Here is an 8,300-nt window from a genome sequence, read left to right on the forward strand (position 1 = left end):
CAATAAATATACAATAATACACCTTATGACACTTTTTTGGTTTAAGTATTTTTTTGAACATGTATGTTTGTCTTTCATTTCCTTTCAATAGGAATGCAAAATTGAAGAAATACTCACAAAATTAACTCTAAAACAAAATTACATTACATTTAACAACAATTATTACATCCAACATGAAGGATTACCAATGGGACTACCACTATCTGGATTATTGACTGATACAACAACATAGAAGACAAATTCATATTAAGTGTTAAAAAGAAACATCTAACAAAAATAATTTATTATCACAGATATGTTAATGACATAATTTGTCTATTCAAAGGAAATGAAAGACGAAAAACAAATAGACATGTTCAAAAAAATACTTAAACAAAATACATCCTAGTCTAAATTTTACTAGCGAAATTTAAGAAAAGAATGCAATAAACTACCTTGATTTGACTATAACTAACAGCAACAAAAAACACAATTTCAAATTTACAGAAAACCAACATACATAGATTTAGTTATTCCTTCCTTATCGAATCACCCAAGATACCAAACAATAGCTGCATTCAAATCAATGATCGACATATTACACAAAATTCCAATGAAAACTGAAGATTTTGATAAAGAATTAAATATTGTTACATCGCCCAAAATAATGGATACAAGCCAAGCATGATTGATCTATTATCGAAGAACTACACAAAGAAAGAAAATAAGAAGAAAGAAGAAAGAGGTATCATATAAACCTACATAATACATTCAATAGACTACCTTGGAAAACATTGCCACAAAATTAACAAATTATTTTATAAACAAGGGTATCAATTGGCTTCTAAAACTACTAACAACCTTGGCCTTTTAATCAAAAAGTAAAGTAATTCAACAAACCAAAATCAAAATTTAACATTAGTGGAGTATACAAATTAAATTGCAGCGATTGTCAAACGACTATATTGGACAAACCCACCCATTCTTCAAAGTTAGATTTAATGAACATATAAAAATATTGAAGACATAACAAAATTCAAAATATGGTGGCCATTTTAATGACACTGGCCATAAATACACAAACATCGAAAACAATCTTGAAATTTTGCACACATGCAAAAAAAGTCACCTATTGTCAACTGTAGAACATTTTGAAATGTAGAAAAGTGCCAAATTTAATACTAATAAATGACAAAGATTTTCTAACAAAAATGTATTATTTGATAGACTTTTAAACTATATAAATTGATTACATACAAACATTTAGCCACCAAGGTAATTAAAACATATGACAATTTGGTTTCAATTATTTATTTATTTCATTTACCTTAACCTCCAAGTACCTGATGATGAATTCATTGAAATAGAAATGTACATTGTACAAAATAAAATCTATGAAAAAGTGTTAAAAGGTGTATTATTGTATACTTTTATGAAAGACTTTTCGAGGCTACATCTCTAATATAAATTTCGATTGTTCTTTGCATTCGACAAATACTCAAGAATAAACAAAGATGGTAACAGTCGGAAATTGAAGACTCTAAACAATGGCCTACAACTTGTTCTTCCATCTCCTTACAGATGATTCTCCATAACCTTTTTCTACAAATTGTTGTAATTGTTGATTAACCTATTGAGGCTTTTTTTAAAGAACTACCACAACTCCAAAGAATAATTCCATATAAAAAATAACTTGAGATTTGCGCAAAGTAAACAGACATACAACATCTAAATTAATAATATTTTAAGTCTTCTAATAACGAAGATACATTTAAAAATGTTCTTACACACCTTTTAAATATGACGTTTCTACCTACGTATATTCAGTTGCAATAACTTTTCAATACTTACAAAATTAATTAATTATTTTAAATAAATATTCATACTTTTTTATCTTTATTCAGGAGAAGTAAATTAACAGTACCCAAATATTTATAGTTGAGCCAGAGTTAATTATGAAGTAACTGATTAACTTGTAGAACTTCTGTATTAACATGTACATAATGGTAAAAATCATCCTGAAATCTATCTGACAAATATTACTAAACAAGCTATACTGCCTTTAAATAAAAACACAATATTGAAGTTTTCATGATCTAATGTGTCAAGTACCTTTCTTCATTGTGCTAGAATTACCAAGCACTTTTAGCGTCTAAACTATTTATACACTCTTTCTTAAAATTAATAGTTGCAATGCTTTTTCCGCCTTTATTATAAATCATTATTAAATTAAAACCGTATTGGATCCCTGTAAACAAAAAACTGTCCTCAAAATTTGTGATTAGTTGGCGATTCCCCTTAGACATACCTGTTACAATCGAAACCTGGCGACAGTTCGCATAGTCATTTTTAATACCTTTTTTGAAACAGTATTACACTGCAACAAAGAAGTTAATACTACTGTAAAAATGGTAATGCCAATTGTAAATATTTAAAGTATAATTATGTACATCAAAACATACAATATTACTTAACGGACTAATTACGCTTTATAATATTCAGCACTAACTGTATGTAGTGATAAAACTAAAGTTAAATTAGGCCTATAATTAACATTATGGACAGTTATACTCAAAAAATGAAATTATGTTTAGGTTGTACTATATTGTTTCTGATTAATTTAATATTACCAATGTAATAGTTATTCAACCATTACAAATTTGATTTTTCTTTGGTGGCTCCTCATTAGCATTAAGTCCAAATTAATTTAGGTTTTACTTAGTTCTAAGTACTATGCCACAATTAAGAGGCAATTTCGCCTTTCTACCACCTGTTTTGTAACGTGATCTCACACTTGTATGTGGCAGTGACTTGCAAGAATCTGCAAAATGTACATCTCCAATAATTTTAAAAAATGCATACATTAACAAAAATACTTTCTTTGGGGGTTTTCAATTATGTGGTACACCACTTCGGCTTATTAGGCTTTTAGTATTATGAAAGAACTTGAATGGAAACACTGAATCAGTTATTTAAGAACAGTATTTACTTAAAAATACTCGAACTTATTATTAACAAATATCAAGGTGTACAAGTACAACCACTTTACATTACTAGGTATAGAAATTAAATATACGAGTAAACTATATTTCATCACTGATGTTGACGCATGTATTATAAAAACTTTCTTCAATAACAATATTGAATTAACTCTTCGTATAGTAATTAGATGCTACGTTTGGTTCCACTGTGGCTTATACAATACTATTAGTATGTATATACATACTATAATGTTATGAAAACGCGTACCATACAAGCTAGGCCTATTTATTTCAAATACTGTATTTTAGCAATTAAAATTAGTCAATAAATTTTCTAAGATGTTTATTAACATAATTTCCCGATACATCTACATTATAATCACTACATAAAACAGCATAAGCACTAGTTTGATGTATAAAACACAAAACGTACACAAATATAAGAGACACACAAACTGTATTATTTTTGTGATATAATACAAAAATTAAAATTACTGTAATCAGGTACTTTAAGTAGTCTACTTCTAGGCAGACAGCATTTAGACCCTCAACATGTACTGCCGCTACATCATAAACTGATGAGACTGAAAGTTCCACATGACTCAAAATTGTCTAGGCTTGAACCGAGAGCAGCAGAACCTGTTAGGCTTATTAAAAGCACAATCGAAATTTAAATCCTGGTATTAAAATGTCTACTAGATTTTCTCTACTTACGAATATTAAAAAACACCAATCACAACGGTCTTAAATTACATTTATAAATAAATAATAGCTTTCTCGGTAATTCCTTGAAAAGCGCAATGAGGTAGGCCTACTGTGAAAATTATGTTCGTCCGTTTCTCCGATCCGACTGAAAATTAAAAAAAATAATCTTTGTTACAAAATACATTCGCTCAAGATGCTATTTTAGATCAATACGCTATTCCTAAGAGCACGGTATTTACCTACGACATAATTCAAACCACAGATTAGGATGCAATAATACCTCACCTACTAGTACGTCATAAGAAACACCACTCTTAAAAGAACTGTAGGTATTATATCGTGCATTCAGCATTTCAAACTAATATGAATAAGATTCTATGCGATGGTAGTAGGAGGTTGAATGCAAGAGAAAATTTTAAGTCATTTAGATAATTGGTCTAGTTCCATAAAAATCTTATAATTTTGACTTATTTTAAAACTAAGATTAGTTTAATTTAACTTCTGTATCAACACATTAGTTTTATTATTTTCATTAGACTGGGATTTGAATGAGTATTCATTAGAATAATTGAATTGTTTGGGTCGCTCGATGCGCCTTGAACCCAGCTAACGCCGAACTATTAGATCTGATCGAGCGATGACATCGATACTCGCTTGTAGTAAATATAAAAAATGTTAAAATAGAAATAATTTCAATGAGTTCAAGTAAAAAAAAAAAAAACAAACTAGTCATAAACGGAAAACATGACACTGAATTCTCAGTTCATAAAAACAACTACGTCATTCGAGTTGAAAAAATATATATTTTATGTCTTTCTAAAATATTACACACCTTTAGCAATTATCTGCCAAGTCGGCATACTAATTGCGTAGTAATATAATAAAGCCAAATTGACGTGGAAATAGCCGATGGTGTGATTTTCGAGTGAAAAAGGAAAATCGCCAGAGTGGCTACATCCGAGAGGAAACATTTAAATATTGTACTGTTTATAGACCGGACCGTTAGTTACAACTTTGGCCGCCAAGAGGTAGAGTAGCTCCACAGATTGTTGTTGTTACTGCTAGAGGCGAGAGTGATATTAGTTCTATACTTGACTGTAAGATGGTGACGCTATACTTATCTGTACAGTGAAACTGCGTTATTACATTCAGTAGAACCAGAGTAATAAAGGATATTAATTATTATTCTAATAAAAATAAGTAATTGCACTGTTCACACTAAGTGTACAATGTATTTATATCAAGTAAAATATTAAAAATAATACTACCGGTACGTCAACTTCCCATGTTTCAAAAGCATTGATTAACTGTTATTCATATACCAAAGAACGTATTGCAACAGTTGCCATACATTGATTTGACAACACAGATAACAGATTATATTAAACTCGAATCAGTTCTTTAGTTCGGTTTTAACGTCAAGGCTTTTTTGTCTTTGGGTTTGGTATATTTGTGATTTCAAATCTAGTTTGAATTAGCCCTATCCGGTTACAAAACGTTCAGGTTTTTTTATAATGTAAAAATATCGAGTTTATAAAGTAAAGTTTCAAAACGTAAAGTATGTATCATAATTTATATATATAAGAACTACACGTTTACACTAATATAAAACTACGTTAAGTACAATTTGTGCCAGAAATATGTGGATCATACTTCATCTTGCTTCATGTATATTGCAGGCGTCCGCTCTTTTATACAATAATAGCGGGGCTTAACGAAAGATCTAAAGTAAGGATTTAAATTTACGTAAACAACACAAAATTTGTAATGATATGTTTATTCTCTAAAAGAAAACATTTCGTATAATTGAATATTTTTATGACTTTTTTACCCCTAATTATGTTTGTTTTATATTAGGGCCTAGCTCAATTGTGTTTAATTAAACCCAATTTCAAGTAAACTCTTTGTTTTACATTTATATCAAATTAAATAAACTCTATAAAATGGAACAACTCTTTAAGCCTGAAAAACTAAATTTAGATTCAAATAGCTCCAGTGCTTCCCAAGACTGGGGCCATTGGTGTAAAACTTTTAAGAACATTTTGGAAATTTCAAAAGTTGATGGTGGTAATAAACTAGAATTATTAACAAATCTTGTTACACCTTCAGCCTATGTGCACATAACTGAGTGTGTAACTCTCAATGATGCTGTGACTAGTCTACAAAAACTTGACTGTAAACCAGTTAATGAAGTGTTTGCTCGTCATAAACTGTTAACTCAGAAACAGCAGCCTGGGGAAAATGTTGATAGGTTTTTAGAAGATCTGATAATACTAAGTAAAGAGTGTAATTTCAAATCTGAATCGGTTAAACAAATAGAGACGACTGTATCCGAGACGCGTTCTTAAATGGATTCATATCACCTCAAATAAGACAAAAACTTCTGGAAAAAACTTACCTAATAATCTACCTCTAAAGGACGCTTATGAACAAGCACGTTGTTTGGAAATAGCACAATTAAAGCTTATATGACGTATCAGACACCAGCCAGTTTAAACATAACATCTAGTGTAAAGAAGGAAAGTGAAGAAAATTATGAACCTCTCAGAAGTGGCACGCATATTGCTGCTCTCAAGTGTGTTTTGCGGCTATGACAGATAGGAATGCCGTATGCAAGGGTTGTGGTAAGAAAGGCCATTTCATTACGATATGTCAAATGATTCCAAAAGAAGGATCCCTTCATAAATCTGACGCTGCGTCTTTACTATAAGTATTCGAACACAGAAAGAATATTCAGCTGCTATTCCTCCTGCGTTGTCAAAAACGACTGTTCGAGTAGTAGTAAATCACTTACGTGCTTCCGTATGTTCGGTAAGAACTAACCTACTAGGTAATGTTTATAATAACGTATCTCTCTCTAATTCTTCCAATTTTATGTACAGGTGAAATAATACTCAAAACTAGAAATATACTATGGTAGATCCGATAATCCTCTTGATGTTAGTTGTCTGGCTGCAGCCAAAATTAACATCTTGTCTCAGACTGTAGGCCGATATCCATTAAATCCCGTTCTTACTCTGAATTAGACTCTAGATTTATCTCCGCGGAAATATCCAACCTATTAAAGGAGGGGGTAATTGAACCTAACCTAGGAGGGGGGTGGTGAACACAAGCTCTCGTCCAGTAATCATAATCGTCGAATAGTCGTTGATTACTCTCTTGCTATAAATAAGTTAACTCTCCTTGATACTTGTACTTTCCCAAAGATTGAAGACGTAGTAAACAAAGTAGCTAATTATTATTGTATATTTATTACAATTTGACATGAAAAATGAATATAATCAGATGCTCATCAGAGAAAAAAAACATTATACGGCTTTTGAAGTATGTGGACGACTGTACCAATTCCAAAGAATCCCACTTTGTGTCACTAACGGCGTTGCTGCAGTCCAGCACATCATAGATAAAATAATTCAGCTTGAACATCTTACCGATGCATTTGCTTTTCTAGATGACGTTACGATATGTAGCAGGACTCAGGAAGACCATAATAAAAAATCTGAATACATTCATGCAAGCTGTGGCCAAATATGGTCTAGCTGTTAACAAAACTACAAGTTCGTTTTCAATTACCACAATTAATTTTTTTATTACACAATCAGTAATGGGGTGAAACTAGACCTGGGCCGTCTTTTGTTCCTTAAGAATCTTCCTCTTCCTACCGATTCTGCTTCTCTCAGGAGAACAGTTGGCATGTTTCCTCATTTCTCCAAATTCATACTCAAATATTCAGAGAAAATCCATACCCTATTTGCCCTGATCAGCCACTTACTGTAGAGACAGATGCTTCTGATACTACTATACATGCAACACTCACTCAAGATGGACGTCCATTGCTTTCTTTTCAAGACGTATCAATTTAAGTGAATTGAAGCATAGTTCTGTAGAAAAAGAAGCCATGAAGAAGGAAAAGAATCTATCCGGAGGCTGTCCGGAAGTGGTGACACCATCTACTCGGGATACAATTTAAGTTGGTTACTGATCAGAAATCTGTTTCCTTTATGTTCCATTCTAAATTGTCTGGTGAAATAAAGAATGAGAAGACCATGAGGTGGCGACTTAACTTTCATACTACAGCTATGACATTATTTATAGGCTTGGCCAAGAAAATGTTGCTGCTGACAACTTAACATGTGCCGACATATGTAGTTCTAATATTGAAGAACTTGATCAGCTTAGAAGATTGTATTCTCATTGTCTCATCAGGTGCACAATCAAGCACACTGCGATGTTGGCTGCCACGATCCCAAAGCACGATGGAGCAACCGAGTCTTCTACACATAAATGTCACCTCTTCACCTAGATTGTTACATTTGATCAAACACATATTATTAATCGAAAGCGTCTGTTAAATTGTTCTGTGTAAACATTGTTTTATAACAGAACCAACCATATGTTTAATTAATTTAACCACTATTTTCAATTTGTTCATATTTATTGTCTTGAAAGCGAAAAGTTTCATAGCAACAACACTTCTTTCTCGTATTTTAACTTTTTCTGCAACCTATAAAAACATATCCAGATAATAGTATTAACAGTTATAGTAAAAATATACTTTTAACTGTAGATTTTAACAAATATTAAGCCGAAATTAAACTGCTTGCTCAGTGCTGTAATGTATATATAAATAGCGAA

The sequence above is a fragment of the Homalodisca vitripennis genome, chromosome 1 (genome assembly GCF_021130785.1).
Source record: "Homalodisca vitripennis isolate AUS2020 chromosome 1, UT_GWSS_2.1, whole genome shotgun sequence".
Taxonomy (NCBI): Eukaryota; Metazoa; Arthropoda; class Insecta; order Hemiptera; family Cicadellidae; genus Homalodisca; species Homalodisca vitripennis.